The 17558-nt window shown below is 46.4% G+C and overlaps 1 long non-coding RNA gene across 1 annotated transcript; it reads left to right on the top strand.

Annotated features, from left to right (window-relative positions):
- The first annotated feature begins 327 nt into the window (after positions 1-327).
- On the top strand, positions 328-17555 carry LOC148143715 (uncharacterized). Its single transcript, XR_015751306.1, has 3 exons — positions 328-350; positions 9924-11204; positions 16974-17555. It is a non-coding gene; the product is annotated as an uncharacterized LOC148143715 (long non-coding RNA).
- Positions 17556-17558: the final 3 nt, after the last annotated feature.

The raw sequence follows: 17558 nt of genomic DNA, 5'->3' as shown, positions 1-17558 counted from the left end.
TTGTGGCTCCAGCCGTTTTTTCTCCTTTTGGCCTTTAGATTCTTTACATCCGTCATTAACAGTAGTCCCCAAAGCGCACACTGCGCATGCTCCGAGGTGTCAGCGAGGAAGGCGCATGCTCACCGGTGTCAGCAAAGTTGTACGCATGCTCCTCGAAGTCCGAAGAACGGCACGCGACTTCCTTTCGATGGACCAATGGTAAAGCCTGGAGGACCGGATGGAAATTGGTCCTCCTGCCAGTTAGAGCACCCCGATTGTGTGAATGCAGAAGGGGGACCATAAGCTGATGTAGCTGCTGTGAAGATTGAGCTTCAGCCCAGACTGTATCTTGCTTCTTCTGTCCAACATCTGTGAGTACAGCACTTTCTTTTCTCACCCCCTTTTCCATTTAGTTTTCATTTTGGTCTTCAATTTAAGTCATAGAGATGGACAGTACGGAAACAGACCCTTCGGTCCAACTCGTTCATGTCAGCCAGATATTGCAACCTAATCTAGTCCCGCTTGCCAGCACCCAGCCGATATCCCTGTTCATATAGTGTTGATTTGCAGCAGCTGAAAGGAAAGGGAGTGATTCTCTGGGGTGGAGACAGACTCAGGAAATGTTGGACCAGGTCTGTGTCTCAGTTGGCAAACACATGGCAAATGCAGTACCTCAATGTGAAGCTATAGCCTTTGCTGTGGCAAAAAAAAAAAGCAGAAAGGAGGTGCGTTTTTAAATGTGATACATTGGGATGTGGAGAAAGTGAGGATTGCAGATGCTGAAGATCAGAGTCGCACCCATATTCCCAATTTCTTCGTCTCCACTGCATCTGCTCCCAGGAGGACCAGTTCCAATACCAAACAACTCAGATGGCCTCCTTCTTCAAAGACAGCAATTTCCCCCCAGACATGATCGACGATGCTCTGCACCGCATCTCCTCCACTTCCCGCTCCTCCTCCCTTGAGCCCCGTCCCTCCAATCGCTACCAGGCCAGAACCCCACTGGTCCTCACCTACCACCCCACCAACCTCCATATACATCGTATCATCCGTCGTCATTTCTGCCACCTCCAAACGGACCCCATCACCAGGAATATGTTTCCCTCCCCTCCCCTATCAGCGTTCCGAAAAGACCACTCCCTCCGTGACTCCCTTGTCAGGTCCACAGCCCCCACCAACCCAACCTCCACTCCCGGCACCTTCCCCTGCAACCGCAAGAAATGCAAAACTTGCACCCACACCTTCAGATTCCTGAAGAAGAGCTCATGCCCAAAACGTCGATTCTCCTGCTCCTTGGATGCTGCCTGACCTGCTGTGCTTTTCCAGCAACACATTCTCAGCCCACACCTCCCCCCCCCCCTACTTCCCTCCAAGGCCCCAAGGGATCCTTCCATATCCACCACAAATTCACCGGCACCTCCACACACATCATTTATTGCATCCGCTGCACCCGATGTGGCCTCCTCAACATTGGGGAGACAGGCCGCCTACTTGCAGAACGTTTCAGAGATCACCTCTAGGACACCCGGACCAACCAACCCAACCACCCCGTGGCTCAACACTTCAACTCCCCCTCCCACTTCACCAAGGACATGCAGGTCCTTGGACTCCTCCTTCGCCAGACCATGGCAACATGACGGCTGGAGGAAGAGCGCCTCATCTTCCGCCTAGGAACCCTCCAACCACAAGGGATGACCTCAGATTTCTCCAGTTTCCTCATTTCCCCTCCCCCCACCTTGTCTCAGTCCCAACCCTCAAACTCAGCACCACCTTTCTAACCTGCAATCTTCTTCCTGACCTCTCCGACTCCACCCCCACTCCGGCCTATCACCCTCACCTTGACATCCTTCTACCTATCGCATTTCCAACACCCCTCCCCCAAGTCCCTCCTCCCTACCTTTTATCTTAGCCTGCTTGCCACACTTTCCTCATTCCTGAAGAAGGGCTCATGTCCGAAACGTCGATTCTCATGCTCCTTGGATGCTGCCTGACTTGCTGCACTTTTCCACCAACATATTTTCAGCTCTGATCTCCAGCATCTGCAGTCCTCACTTTCTCCTAAAAGTACAGCTAGTCAGGCAGCATGAGAGTTGATGTTTTGGGCACAAGCCCTTCATCAACAATGATGTGTAGATGTACAATGGGACCTCAGTGTCCTTCTGCACCAGTCACTGCCAGTTGTCGGACAGGTGCAGCAAGCTATCAGCAAGGCAAGTGGTATATTAGCAAGAGGAATTGAGTTCAGAAGTGGGGATGTCTTCCTGCAGTTAGGGGGGGTCATTGAACGTATTCACTGCTGAGTTCATGTGATATTTTGAACAACAATGAAATGGATGTTTATGGGGGATATTAAGAAAATGGTTTCAAGACCAGCATAGAACAGTTACAGTGTCAGACAGCACAGAAACAGCCCCTTCAGTCCAACTAGTCCATGCTGACTATGTTCTCAAACTGAACTAGTCCCACTTGCCAGTATTTGGTACATATCCTCTGAATCTTTCCTATTCAGATACTTTTCCAAATGTCCTTTAAATGCTATAACTGCACCACTTCCTCTGGACATTCATTCCACACGCGAACCACTCTGTGTAAAATGAAAAATAATGTCCCTCATGTCTTTCAAATCTTTCTCCTCTCTCCTTCAAAATTTGCTCCCTAATCTTGAAACCCCCACACAAGGGAAAGGACACCTGCCATTCATGTTAGCTATATCTGTCATGATTTAATCAACCTCAGTAAGGTCACCTCTCAACCTCCTATGCTTCAATGAAAAATGTCCCAGCCTGTCCATCAAAATGTAGGTATATTCATATCCAGTTATGATCTGTGCAATACTGGTCCAGGCACGAAAGACCAAATGTCCTAGTCCTGCTCCCAATTCTCACCCTCTGTGTCCAGGACAGCAAGAGACCATAAGACATAGGAGCTGAGATTAGGCCATTCAGCCCATCAGGTCTGCTGATAGCACACAATCGCAGCTGATAAGTTTCTCAGCCCCATTCTCCTGCTTTCTCCCCGTAACCCTTGATCCCCTTGATACTCAAGAACCGGTCTACCTCCGTCTTAAATATTCTCAATGACCTGTCCTTTGCAGCCTTCTGTGGCAATGAATTCCAAAGATTCACCACTCTCTGGTTGAAGAAGTTTCTCCTTATCTCTGTTCCAAAAGGCCTTCCCTTTACTCTAAGGCTGTGCCTTCAGGTTCTTGTCTCTCCTACCAATGGAAACATCTTCCCAACATCCAGTCTGTCCATGCCATTCAGTATTCTGTATGTTTCAATTAGAGTGTGGGACTGTGTATCAGCATGAACCAGACCCTTCAGGGTGAGATGCAGCAGGAATTAGGTTCAGCAAAGTGAGAATGGAGGGAGTGTGTGTGGGATGGAGATTTTCAGCTTCGAGGGAAGAAGAGAGTTTGCTATAAATGGGAATTTAGCAGATGGGTCATTGGGCCGAGGAGTGGGAGATGGAGTTTAATTTAGACAAATGTGAGGAGTTGCATTTTGGTCAAGTAATCCAGGCAGAACTGGCACAGTTAAGGGGAGTGTTGCTGAATAAAGACCTTGGAGTGCAGGTTCATAATTCCTTGAAAGTGGAGTCTCAGGTAGCTAGGATAGTAAAGAAGGCATTCAGTATGCTTTCCTTTCTTGGTCAGAGCATTGAGTATGGGAGTTGGGAGGTCATGTGGCCGCTGTACATGAAATTGGTTGGGCCACTTTTGGAACACTGCATTCAATTCTAGTCTCCTTGATATAGGAAAGATGCTGTGAAACTTTGAAAGAGGTTGGAAAATATTTACAAGGCTGTTGCCAGACTTGGAGGAATTGAACTACTGGGAGAGGGAGAATAGGCCAGGGATATGTTCCCTGGAGCATCAGGGACTGAGGGGTGACCTTATGGACGTTTGTAACAGGCATGGATAGGGTGAATACCCAAGATCTTTTCCCCAGGATGGTGCAGTCCAAAACTAGACGGTGCATATTTGAGGTGAGAGGAGAATGGTTCACAAGTGTGGTTGTGAAGACTGGACTTTCAGAGCAGCTGTCAAAGATGTTTTGCCCTGACTGGGAGCAGAAGTTGTAACAGTGAAATCTTTCATTTATGAGCAAACAACTGATGAGTGAGTACATCCGGGATTTTGGGGGAAAGTGGGAATTCATTGCACTTTGGGGATGCAGCCCTTCCCTATCCAGTCATTTCTGCTGTTGGGTGAGACTAGACCTCAAGATTAGGGGGAGTAGCTTTCAAACAAAGATTAGGAGGAACTGATTTTCCTGGAGAGTAGTGAATCTATGGAATTCTCTGCCCAGTGAAGCAGTAGAGGCCACTTCAGTATATTGAAGACATGGTTGGTGAATTAAGGGTAGTTTTGACAATGCAGGGAGGAGGAGCTGCGATGGTGCGATTATCTTAATGAATGGCAGAGTATGCCTGACAGGACAAATGGCCTACTCCTGCTTTTATTACTATGGAACTATAAACCTGCATTTCCCATGGCTAACCCAGCTTCAGGATGACAAGGATTGGATCCTACATATTGAAGGGGTAGTCAAATGGGAAGTTAGGTAAAGGTGGAGGGTTGGCACTGCTAATCAAAGCACTGATCTGGTAGTCTGGTGTCAGCTCAGATTTCAGGTCCTGATTTCTCTGTCCTCTGTTGATCTCCCTGTTCGCTTAGAGTAAGATGTTGGTCTGTCAGCTCTGCTGGATTTCTGCTGAAGCTTTAGAACATAGAACATAGAACATAGAAGAATACAGCGCAGTACAGGCCCTTTGGCCCTCGATGTTGCGCCGATCCAAGCCCACCTAACCTATACTAACCCACTATCCTCCATATACCTATCCAATGCCCGCTTAAATGCCCATAAAGAGGGAGAGTCCACCACTGCTACTGGCAGGGCATTCCATGAACTTACGACTCGCTGAGTGAAGAACCTACCCCTAACTTCAGTCCTATATCTACCCCCCCTTAATTTAAAGCTATGCCCCCTTGTAATACCCGACTCCATACGCGGGAAAAGGTTCACACTGTCAACCCTATCTAACCCCCTAATCATCTTGTACACCTCAATCAAGTCACCCCAAACCTTCTTTTCTCTAATGAAAACAGCCCCAAGTGTCTCAGTCTTTCCTCATACGATCTTCCTTCCATACCAGGCAACATCCTGGTAAACCTCCTCTGCACCCGTTCCAGTGCCTCCACATCCTTCCTATAGTATGGCGACCAAAACTGCACACAATATTCCAGATGCGGCCGCACCAGAGTCTTATACAACTGCATCATGACCTCAGGACTCCGGAACTCAATTCCTCTACCAATAAAAGCCAGTACGCCATATGCCTTCCTCACCGCACTATTTACCTGGGTGGCAACTTTCAGAGATCTGTGTACATGGACACCAAGATCCCTCTGCTCATCCACACTACCAAGTATCCGACCATTAGCCCAGTACCCCATCTTTTTGTTATTCTTCCCAAAGTGAATCACCTCACACTTAGCTACATTGAATTCCATTTGCCACCTTTCTGCCCAGCTCTGCAGCTTCTCTATATCCTGCTGTAACCTGCCACATCCTTCCTCACTGTCAACAACTCCTCCGACTTTCGTATCATCCGCAAACTTGATCACCCAACCTTCTAACCCCTCTTCCAGGTCATTTATAAAAATGACAAACAGCAATGGTCCCAAAACAGATCCTTGCGGAACACCGCTAGTGACGGCACTCCATGAAGAAACTTTGCCATCAACTACTACCCTCTGTCTTCTTCCATCCAGCCAATTCCTAATCCAAACCTCCAACTCACCCTCAATGCCATATCTCCGTATTTTCTGCAGTAGCCTACCATGGGGAACCTTATCAAACGCCTTACTAAAATCCATATATACCACATCTACCGCTTTCCCCTCATCAACCTCCTTCGTCACCTTTTCAAAGAATTCAATAAGGTTTGTGAGGCACGACCTGCCCTTCACAAAACCATGCTGACTATCCTTGATCACATTATTCCTATCCAGATGTGCATAAATCCTATCCCTTACAATTCTCTCTAAGACTTTGCCCACAACAGAAGTGAGACTCACCGGCCTATAGTTACTAGGGTTATCCCTACTCCCCTTTTTGAACAAGGGAACCACATTTGCTATCCTCCAGTCTTCTGGCACTACTCCAGTAGACAAAGAGGACATAAAAATCAAGGCCAATGGCTCTGCAATCTCCTCCCTTGCTTCCCAGAGAATCCTAGGATAAATGCCATCAGGCCCAGGGGACTTATCTATTTTCACCTTTTCCAGGATTTCCAACACCTCTTCTCTACATACCTCAAAGCCATCCATTCTACTTATTTGTGACTCAGTATTCACATCGACGACAATGCCCTGTTCCTGAGTAAATACTTAAGAAAAGTATTCATTCAGTGTCTCCCCAATCTCTTCCGCCTCCGCACGCAACTTCCAACTACTATCCTTGACTGGACCTATTCCTACCCTAGTCATTCTTTTATTCCTAACATACCTATAGAAAGCCTTAGGGTTTTCCCTAATCCTACCGACTAAGGACCTTTCATGTCCCCTCCTTGCTGCTCTTAGCTCTCTCTTCAGGTCCTTCCTGGCTACCCTATAACTCTCAATCGCCCCAATTGAACCTTCACGTCTCATCTTGAGATAGGCCGCCCTCTTCCATTTAACAAGGGATTCCAATTCCTTATTAAACCACGGCTCCCTCGCACGACCCTTTCCTCCCTGCCTGACAGGTACATAATGATCAAGGACACTCAATAGTTGCTCCTTGAACAAGCTCCACATATCATTTACACTCTTGCCTTGGAGTCTACTTTTCCAAGCCACACATCCTAAGTCATGCCTCACCGCATCATAATTTCCCTGACCCCAGCTATAACTCTTGCCCTGTAGTACACACTTATCCCTCTCCATCACGAGAGTAAAAATCACCGAATTATGGTCACTATCCCCAAAGTGCTCACCTACCTCTAATTCTAACACCTGGCCTGGTTCGTTACCCAGAACCAAATCCAGTATGGCCTCACCTCTTGTTGGCCTGTCGACATATTGTGTCAGGAAACTCTCCTGCACACATTGAACAAACACTGACCCATCTAACGAACTTGAGCTATAGCTTTCCCAATCAATATCAGGAAAGGTAAAGTCCCCCATCATCACCACCCTATTACTGTCACTCATCTCCTGAATCACCTTCCCTATCCTTTCTTCAATGATTCTAGGACTATTAGGAGGCCTGTAAAAGACTCCTAACAGGGTGACCTCACCTTTCCTATTCCTAACCTCAGCCCAAACTACCTCAGATGGCAAGTCCTCATCCATCGTCCTTTCCACCACTGTAATACTATCTTTGACAAGCAATGCCACACCTCCCCCTCTTTTACCCCCACCTCTGACCCTACTAAAACATTTAAATCCTGGAACCTGCAACAGCCAATCCTGTCCCTGTTCTACCCATGTCTCCGTAATAGCCACAACATCGAAGTCCCAGGTACCAACCCACGCTGCAAGTTCACCTACCTTATTTCGTATACTTCTTGCATTGAAGTATACACACTTCAAGCCACTTTCCTGTTTACAGGCACCCTCCTTGGAAATTGATGCCATGTTCCTAACCTCCCTACACTCCAGGCCCTGCACCCTGAAGCTACAATCTGGGTTCCCATGCCCCTGCAGAGTTAGTTTAAACCCCCCCCAAGAGCACTAGCAAACCTCCCCCCAAGGATACTGGTGCCCCTCAGGTTCAGGTGTAGACCATCCTGTTTATAGAGGTCCCACCGTCCCCAGAAAGAACCCCAGTTATCCAAAAACCGGAATCCCTCCCTCCTGCACCATCCCTGTAGCCACGCATTTAAGTGTTCTCTTTCACTATTCCTCGAATCTCTATCACGTGGCACGGGTAACAAACCAGAGACAACAACTCTGTTCGTTCTAACTCTGAGCTTCCAACCTAGCTCACTGAAAGCCTGTCTAACATCCTCGGCACTCCTCCTACCTATGTCGTAGGTGCCAATATGGACCACGACTTCGGGCTGCTCCCCCTCCCCCTCCAGGACCCGGAAAACACGATCAGAGACATCACGTACCCTTGCACCTGGGAGGCAACATATCAAACGTGAGTCTCTCTCGTTCCCACAAAACCGCCTATCTGTGCCCCTAACTATCGAGTCCCCAATTACTACTGCTCTCCTCTTCTTCACCCATTTTTACACCATTTGGAACAATAAAACATTGAGTCAATTGAGACCCAACCCACCATCTCTCAGCCTGTCAACCATCAAGATACAGTGTTGTCATAGCAGGGAATCAAACAAGAAAAACGAATCAAAATTAGAAATAAATAGATACTCGTGCTTAATGTTTGTTCACTAGTAAGTAAACCAGAATAGGGCACTATAAGAATCCTGGGAGAACCCTATTTTGAGGAATTCTGTCCCTTACATCTATTAGTACCCAGCTATAATTTACAACAACATTTACAACCACAGAAATAAAGCATCTGTTTCTCAATGTCTGTGTGATATGCAGCACAGAAATAGATTTTTTATTTCTCTCATGCGTGTGTGTGTGTACACACAAGTCCATGGCAGTGAATTTATATTTGCAGCATTATATTTGCCGATACATTCTATTTTGCTCCTAAAATGAACAATCTCCAGGCAGTCAATACATATAGTATTATGTAAATTCAACTTTTGAAAATAGAACCAGCCTGACTCAAGGTTAGGATACAGACAGGCTCTGATCTCACACCTTTCATGCATTGTCTGAGCTGAAATAGAGTCGTAGAGATGTACAGCACAGAAACAGACCCTGCAATCCAACTTGTCCATGCCGACTAGATATCCCAACCTATCTAGTCCCACCTTCTCACACCCAGCCCATATCCCTCCAAACCCTTGCTATTCATATATTCCATCCAGATACCTTTCAAATGTTGCAATTGTACAAGCCTCTACCTCTTCCTCTTGCAGCTCATTCCGTACATGTACCACCCTCTATGTGAAAAGGTTGCCCCTTAGGTCTCTTTTTAATATCTTTCCCCTCTCACCCTAAACATATCCCCTCTAGGTCTGCCCTCCCCCCCCTACCCCCCCAATCCCAACCCCCCCCAATCCCTACCCCCCCAATCCCTACCCCCCCAATCCCTACCCCCCCCAATCCCTACCCCCCCCAATCCCTACCCCCCCAATCCCTACCCCCCCAATCCCTACCCCCCAATCCCTACCCCCCCCAATCCCTACCCCCAATCCCTCCCCCCCCCCCCACTCTTCCCTCCCTTCCCTCCCTGATGAAGGTTGGTAAAATTACAGCATGTAAAAAACATCTGGGTTGGTGTATGAATAGAAAGGGTTAAGAAGCATATGGGCCAAGTGCTGGCAAATACAACTAGATTAATTTAGGATATCTGGAAGACTTTGGCTGAAGGGTCTGTTTCTGTGCTGTATGACTCTGGCTTTCTACTAATGTTTGCCACATCTGAATGTTCAGTTTCTCTCTGGTGTCAGTGTTAATGCCTTGATGTCTCATTTTGTTCCCCTCTTCCTGGGGGCGTTAACCATTTTGTGTCTGGTTGTTCCTCAAGAAGCTGCATGGCAGGTTCATCCTGAATTAACATTTTTGTTTGCTTCCCAAAATTAGACCTGTTCGCTCTCAGCAGCAGCATCCCAATGTCGTGGAAGATATTAACTTTCAGGTGGAGTCATCCAAACTTCAGAGAGATGTCAGTCTTGATATTTTTGCTTTTCTGCCCCTGTAAGATCCTGAATCAGTACCTTCAGAATTAGCTAGAATGGAGTGAGAACAGAGAGAGAGAGTGAGATGGTGCTTTCAATTTTGGGGAATATTCTGCAGAAAGTAGAATTGCTTGTTCTGAGTTTCTATTCTGGACTGACAGTGATGACATTTGTAATCTCTCTTTTTACAGAGTATTTGAAGATAGAAGTTTCAAATCAACAGATGAAGGGCTTATGCCCAAAACGTCAACTCTCCTGTTCCTCAGATGTTGCCTGACCTGATGTGCTTTTCCAGCACACTTCTCGACTCACTGTACAGCATCTGCAATCCTCGCTTTGACATCAATATCTGACAGTCACTCAATCCATTAGGACCTCAGCAATTTTCAACTTAGATTCGGTGAGAAGGAGCAAAGCTTTTTGGTTCCTGTTTCAGTACATTTTCAGCATCAGTGGGACTGGATGAGAGACTCTACTGTTGAACCGCACTGAGTGTGGAGCCTGGAAGAGTGATACGGCCTGGAATGCGGAATTCACGGCAGGGAGTGGCTATACACGTGTTTGTGTGCAGCTGAAGCTTTGGCCATGGAGAATCCTGAGGAATCACACCCTATGGAGAAACCGTGGAAGTGTGGCGACTGTGGAAAAGGCTTCCGTGTCCCGTCTGCCCTGGAGATTCATCAGCGCAGTCACACCAGGGAGAGGCCATTCTCCTGCACCGAGTGCAGGAAGGGTTTTACCCAGGCCTCCACCCTGCTGAGGCACCAGCTGGTCCACACGGGGGAGAGGCCATTCAGCTGCCCCGAGTGCTGGAAAGCTTTCAGTGATTCCTCTGCCCTGCTGAGACATCAGCTGGTCCACACGGGGGAGTGGCCTTTCAGGTGCCCCGAGTGCGGGAGGGGCTTTAGCAATTCCTCCAATCTCCAGACCCACCGGCGGGTCCACACGGGGGAGCGGCCCTTCAGTTGTCCTGAGTGCGGGAAGGCCTTCAGCGATTCCTCTAATCTCCAGACCCACCGGCGGGTCCACACGGGGGAGAGGCCCTTCAGTTGCCTCGAGTGCGGGAAGGCCTTCACCTGCTCCTCCCTTCTGCGGAGGCACCAGCGAGTTCATTTGCCATCGCAGGGGGTTGAAGGAATGACAGCCTAGTGACATTATGAACTGGACTAACAACCCAGTTCCGGCGAATCCTGCCACGGAAGATGACGGAATTGGAATTCGGTCAGAAACCTGGAGTTCAGTATTTAATGATGAAATCATTTTTCGGGGCGAAGAAAACTCCCATCTGACTGACTCATGTCCTTTTTAGGGAAGGAAAACTATTGTTAGGGGAAAGGATTCACTCAGTCGTCCCAGCTGCATTGTTTCTCTGGTCTGGCCTACGCATGACTGACTCCAGACCTACAGCAGTGTGGTTGTCTCTACACAGCTCCCCCCACCCATTCACAGGGAGAACCTTACTTGGATACAGGGTATGGATTGAAATTATTGAGTTAAGCAATACTTTCTATGCGTAAAGGCTGTACCAAGGATCCAGTTACAAAGGGACAACTAGGTGCTAATTAATAGTAAAGAAACGGTGGCACAGCGGTTAGCACTGCTGCCTCACAGCGCCAGAGACCCGGGTTCAATTCCCGACTTAGGCGACTGACTGTGTGGAGTTTGCACGTTCTCCCCGTGTCTGCGTGGGTTTCCTCCGGGTGCTCCGGTTTCCTCACACTGTCCAAAGATGTGCAGGTCAGGTGAATTGGCCATGCTAAATTGCCCGTAGTGTTAGGTTAAAGCGGTAAATGTAGGAGTATGGGTGGGTTGCGCTTCGGCGGGGCGGTGTGGGCTTGTTGGGCCGAAGGGCCTGTTTCCACATTGTAAGAAATCTAATCTAAAGTGGGGGGAGTGTGTGGGTTTTGACCTTGAGCTGTTTAAAAAAAATCAGTTACTTTTTTTCTATGCCATTTGTGCTAGGGGGATCTGAAACTGTAACAAAGTTGGGTCACAATAAAGGTTACCTGAGTTTACCGTTGGGCTCAGACTCACATTGAAAGCTGTGAGCTCTAAGTAGTTTTTGTTTTAAAGCTGCTCATTTCTTTCAGCCTCCTGCACTAAGTTTCCAATGTCATGTATCAGATGGAGCATTGAATGAGGAGCTTGTATCATTAGAAATTGTAAATTTTTCAGGAGTGCAGATACTGCATTGTTTCAGCAGCATTGTAAGGTTTACTGGCAGCACTGGGAGGTGTGGGATGTGTTCGCGAGAAACTGTTTTGAGGAGCCGGTCTTGAACTGGGGTGGATAAAGTTAAAAATCACGCAACACCAGGTTATAGTCCAACTCATTTATTTGGAAGCACTAGCGTTCGGAGTGCTGCTCCTTCATCAGGTAGCTGTGGAGCAGGATCAAAGCACACAGATTTTATAGCAAAAGATCACAGTGTCATGCAACTGAAAGGATATATTGAACAAACCTTGATTGCTGTTAAGTCTTTCATCTTTTTGAATGGGTTGTAGGTTTCCTTAATGTATAAATCTCAGAATTTCTTTTAAGTTACAATCTCATGATGACTTAGGTTTTATAAAAATAGGTGACTTCTCAGCTCAGACAATGCATGGCAGGTGTGAGGCTTGAGTCTGTCTGTATCCCAATCTTGAATCAGACTGGTTTCATTTCTGAAGTAGGAATTTATAAAATACTACATGGATTGACTGCCTGCACTAACTGGCTGCAGATTGTGTGCTTTTTTGAGTGAAATTGCATGTATCTGCAAATGTAATTCTGCAAATGCAAATTCACCCCATTGTGAATTTGCACCTTGTGCATCAGAGTGCGCGTACCATGCTTTGTAAAGTGTGGGTGTGTTGGAGTACAAGCCTCAGGAGTTGAGAGTGTTGTGGTGTGTGTTTGAGAGGTATGGATAAAAGCGAGAGCTTGCATTTTGCTAAAACAAAGAAATGCAGGACTTGTACAGTTAATGGGAGAGTCCTGGGTTGTATTGTAGAACAGAGAGATCTGGGGGTGTTCAGGTACACAGTAGTTTGAAAGTTGCATCATTGGTAGACTGGGTGGTTAAGAAGGTATTTAGCACACTTGCCTTCATTGTTCACACCATTGAGTATAGGAGTTGGGACATAATGTTGAGGTTATACAGGATGATGGTGAGGCCACTATTGGAGTACTGAGTACAGTTTGTCCTGTTATAGGAAGAATACTATTGGAGAGGGTTCGGAAAAGATTTGCCAGGACTGGAGGATTTGAGTTATAAGGGGAGGCTGAGACTTTCACTAGAGCAGAGGAGGTTGAGGGGTGACCTAATTGAGATATACAAAATCATGAGAGGTGTAGTAAAATTATTAGCAAAAATAGCGAGGTGCAAATGTTGATATGTCGAGCTACCAGGGTGGGGTGGGGGGAGGGGTGGGAGAGGTGTGTGTGTGTGGTGGTGGTGGTGGTGGTGGTCATTGAGGCTCTATCTTTTTTTCTCCCATTGGCCTTTGGATAGTTAGAAACTGTCAGTAACTCCATCTCCACAGAGTCTACCACACATGCTCCTCAGTGTCAGCAAAAACACCGCCCATGCTTGTAGCTGTCCGCAAAAACGGCGCTATGTTGTTTTGATGGACCAATGAGGAGTACTGGAGGACCGGTAGGAGTCTAGTCTTCTTGTTAAACACAGCCTCTCTATTGTCTGAAAGTGGACCATTAGCTTCTCAAGTTGTTGCTTCTCTCTATGAATGAAGATTGAGATTCACCACAGACTGGAACTTCCTCTGTCCAACATCTGTGAGCACAGCGATCTCTCTTCTCTCCCCCCTCTTCTATTCTCTTTTTTCATGCAGGGGTTCAATTTGTGACTTGAAGCAACTAAAAGCAAAGGGTGAGAATCCAGGGAGGGGACAGACTGGAAAAGTTGGTCCAGGTCTGTGTCTCAATTGGCAAACACATGGCAAATGCATTACCTCAGTGTGAAGTTATAGCCGGTGTTGTGGAAAAAGAAAACAGCACAAAGCATTGTTTAAATGATCATATATTGGGATGGCAGAAGCTGGAGATCAGAGTCAAAAAATGTGGCACTGGAAGCACAGCAGGTCAGACAGCATCCGAGGAGCAGGAGAGTTGATGTTTCAGGCACTAGCCCTTCATCAGGAATGTTGTGTGGATGGACAAAGAGGTCTCAGCATTTTTTCACACCAGGAGAAATTGAGGTCTGCAGATGCTGGAGATCAGAGTTGAGAGTGTTGCTGGAAAAGCACAGCTGTTCAGGCAGCATCAGAGGAGCGGGAGAATCGACGTTTTGGGCTGATTCTCCTGCTTCTTGGATGCTGCCTGACCTGCTGTGCTTTTCCAGCAACATATTCTTCCACACCAATCAATGCCAGTTGTCAGACAGCTGCAGCAAGCAATGCACAAGGCAAGTGGTATATTAGCAAGAGGAACTGAGTTCAGAAGTGGGGATGTCTTCCTGCAGGTATGGGGTCACTGAATACATTCAAGGCTGAGTTCATCTGATATTTTAAACAAAAATGAATTGGATGGGTATTGGGGAAGGCAATAAAATGGTTGTGACGACCAGAAAAAGAAGAGTTAAAGTCAGACAGCACAGAAACAGACCCTTATCTGAGGATGGATGTGGTGTTCCCTACATTGGACAAACAGGCAGAAAACTAGCGACTAGGATATATGAACATCAACTAGCCACAAAAAGACATCACCCACTATCCCTAGTATCCTTACAGATGCATGAGGAAGGACACCACTTCGACTGGCACAACACATCCACCCCAGGACAAGCCAAACAGAGACACGCATGAGAATTCCTAGAAACATAGCATTCCAACCAGAATTCTATCAACAAATACATTGACTTGGATCCCATTTACACCCCGCCCCCCGAAAAAGAACAGGAAATGACATTGCCATACGAAATGATGCCACCACAGGAAATGACATCACCAACCCAAAGAAACCCAAACATCTAAATAGAAAGTGGGCTACACCACTGGTGCTTCATCTGGAGGCTCACTGCAGATGTTACCTAGTATAGTGATGGAAAATGAACCTTTCAGCTCAGCAAGCAAACCTACATCCAGAACCTCACCCTGAGCTACAAACCTTCTCAAAACTCACCAGTTTCATGGTCCAATCTGGTTGCTGAGATTCTTCATATTGATGGATCCACTCCAATTAAACACTGGGAAGAATGAAGCCACTGGTTTCCAATTTTTTGCATCCATCTTCATTCCTCAGCCTCCATCTCTCTCCCTTATAACTCTCAGATTCAGCCAGGCTGTTCATAACTTGCTGCATTGGATTCTGAGAGTAGCTTCTGACCTGTGCCAGCACAAAGCCTCCTGTATCCGCCTCTGTCATCTCATTCGAGCCTGTCCCATTCTCAAAGTAGCTGCTGCTGCCGGAATCATCTTTGGTCCCTTCCTTACCTCCAGGCTTGACTACTTCACTGCTGCAATCAATAATTTTACGCATTTGCCCTTCTGTAAACTTGAAATCATCTAAGACTTTGCTCTTGTTTCATGGCAACAATTCTCATTCCTCTCTGGCTCATGTGTCCACTGACCTGTGCTGGTGCCCATTCAAGCAACAACCAAATTTTAAAATTCTCATTTTAGTCTTCAAATCTCTCCAATGGTTTCTCCCATCTTTATCTTTGTAATCTCTGTATGTTGAGATGAGTGTGCTGCTCCAATAGTGAGTGTCTTTGAACAGAACTTGCAGGTAATGGTCTCCCATGTAACTGCTGCTCTTGACCTTCTTAACGGTAGTAGTTTGAAAGGAGCTATCTAAAGAGTTTTGACTTTCCAAACATCCTGATATTGCTTTCTTGATAATTGATTCTAACAGCTTCCCATCAACAGCTGTTGAACTAACTGGTCTGCAATTTCTCACGTATTGCTTCTCTCCCTTTTTGAATACAGGTGTTACATTAGTATTTTTCCACTCCAGTGGATTCATAAGATATCAGAGGCCATTCAGCCCAACAAGTCTGCTCCGTCATCCAATCATGGCTGAAGTCAACTCCTTTCTAGCGCTTTCTCTTCGTAACCTTTGATCACCTTGACAATCAAGAATCTACCTATCTCAGTCTTAAGAAAGATTCATTGAGTTTATTTTATGTCCAAGGAATTTTGGAATATTGTAACTAACGTATCCACTGCCTTTAGTACATTAGAATGTAGGCCATTAGGCCCAGGGGACCTGTCTGCCCTCAATCCTGATAGTGTACCTATCGACGTTAATTGTTTAAGTTCTACCCTTTCGATAGCCTCTGACTTGCCTGTTCCAATAGGGATAGTATTGCTGTCCTCCAATGTGAAAGCTGAGGAAAGTTTTGATTTAGCAGCTCTGCTATTTCAGTGTTCCCCCCACTAACTCAGCGGTTTCATCTTCCAAGGGACAAACATTTACTTCAGCGATTTTGTTCCCTTCAGCATACCAATACCAGCTCTTGCTATTGTTTTTGATATTTTGTGCTGGGTTTATTTCGCAATTTACCTTACCTATTTTTATGAATTTTATTCATATCCGTTTGTTTATGTCTGAAAGTTTCTCAATGCTTCAGCCTTCCAGAGGTCTGGAATAACATTGCTGAAAATTGAAAGAAAATACGTTCAAACTTAAAAGAAACTCACCTTTCAAATGGCTGGGGGCGGGGAAAACGATTGCCCCGCCCCCATTGTCTCCGAATTCTTGGAGGACTCCTCCAACCGCTGACTCTTCCTAATCCGCCTTTCTCCGTGTGACTACAAATTTTGACCAGAATAACTATTTCTGCTTTTCCACCAAATTTAAACTGGCTGCCCTATAATTGCTGAGCATATATTTACGACCTTTCTTAAACAAGGTTGCAATGGTTGCAGTTTTCCAGTCACTTCCTCCAATTCCATGGAAGACTGTTGAATTATGGCGAGTGCTCCCATAATTTCTGTCGTCCCTTCCTTCAAGATCCTTGGATACATTTCATCGAGTCCCAGTGCCTTGTCAACTTCTAAGTGCCAACAGCTTATCGAAGACTTCTTTCATATTAATTTTGAACTTATACAGTGACAAAGTCACCTTGTTGGTTGCCCCGTAAGAATTAGTTAGAGTGGAGTGAAAACAGAGGGGGAGAGAGAGTGGGATGGTGTTTTCAATTTTGTGGAATAAGAAAAGAATATTCTGCAGAAAGTAGAATTGCTTGTTCTGAATTTATACCCTGCACTGACAGTGATGAATTTTATAATTTCTTTTTGCAGCGTATTTGAAGATCTGAAGACAGAAGTTTCAAAATGAACAGGTGGAAGCGTTATGCCGGAAACATTGACTCTCTGCTCCTCGGATGCTGCCGGACCTGCTGTGCTTTCCCAGTGCTGCGCTTTTTGACTCTGACTCCAGTGACTGCAGTCCTCACTTTGACATCAATGTCTGACAGTCACCCAATCCATCAGGACCGCAACAATTTTCAACTATGATTCTGTGAGAAGGAAACAAGCTTTTTGGTTCTTGTTTGAGTACTTTTTCAGCATCAGTGGGACTGGATGAGAGACCCTACTGTTGCAGCGCACTGAGCGTGGAGCGTGTAACAGCTATACGGCCTGAAAACAGGAATTCACAGTGGGGAGGGGCTGTACAAGTGTTTGCGTACAGCTGAAGCTTCAGCCATGGAGAAACCAGAGGAATCCCGTACTGTGGAGAAACCATGGAAGTGTGGTAACTGTGGGAAAGGCTTTTGTGCCCCGTCTGCCCCAGAGGCTTATCAGCGCAGCCACACCGGGGAGAGGCCATTCTCCTGCCCAGTCTATAGGAAGGCCTTTAGCAAATCCTCCGACCTGCTAAAGCAC

This window comes from Chiloscyllium plagiosum, unplaced genomic scaffold, assembly GCF_037043375.1.
Source record: "Chiloscyllium plagiosum isolate Xiang-an unplaced genomic scaffold, Cpla_swu_hap1 HiC_scaffold_27, whole genome shotgun sequence".
In the NCBI taxonomy this organism is placed as follows: Eukaryota; Metazoa; Chordata; class Chondrichthyes; order Orectolobiformes; family Hemiscylliidae; genus Chiloscyllium; species Chiloscyllium plagiosum.
Note: the sequence above shows the minus strand (reverse complement) of the source record. Positions and strands in the feature narration are given on the sequence as shown.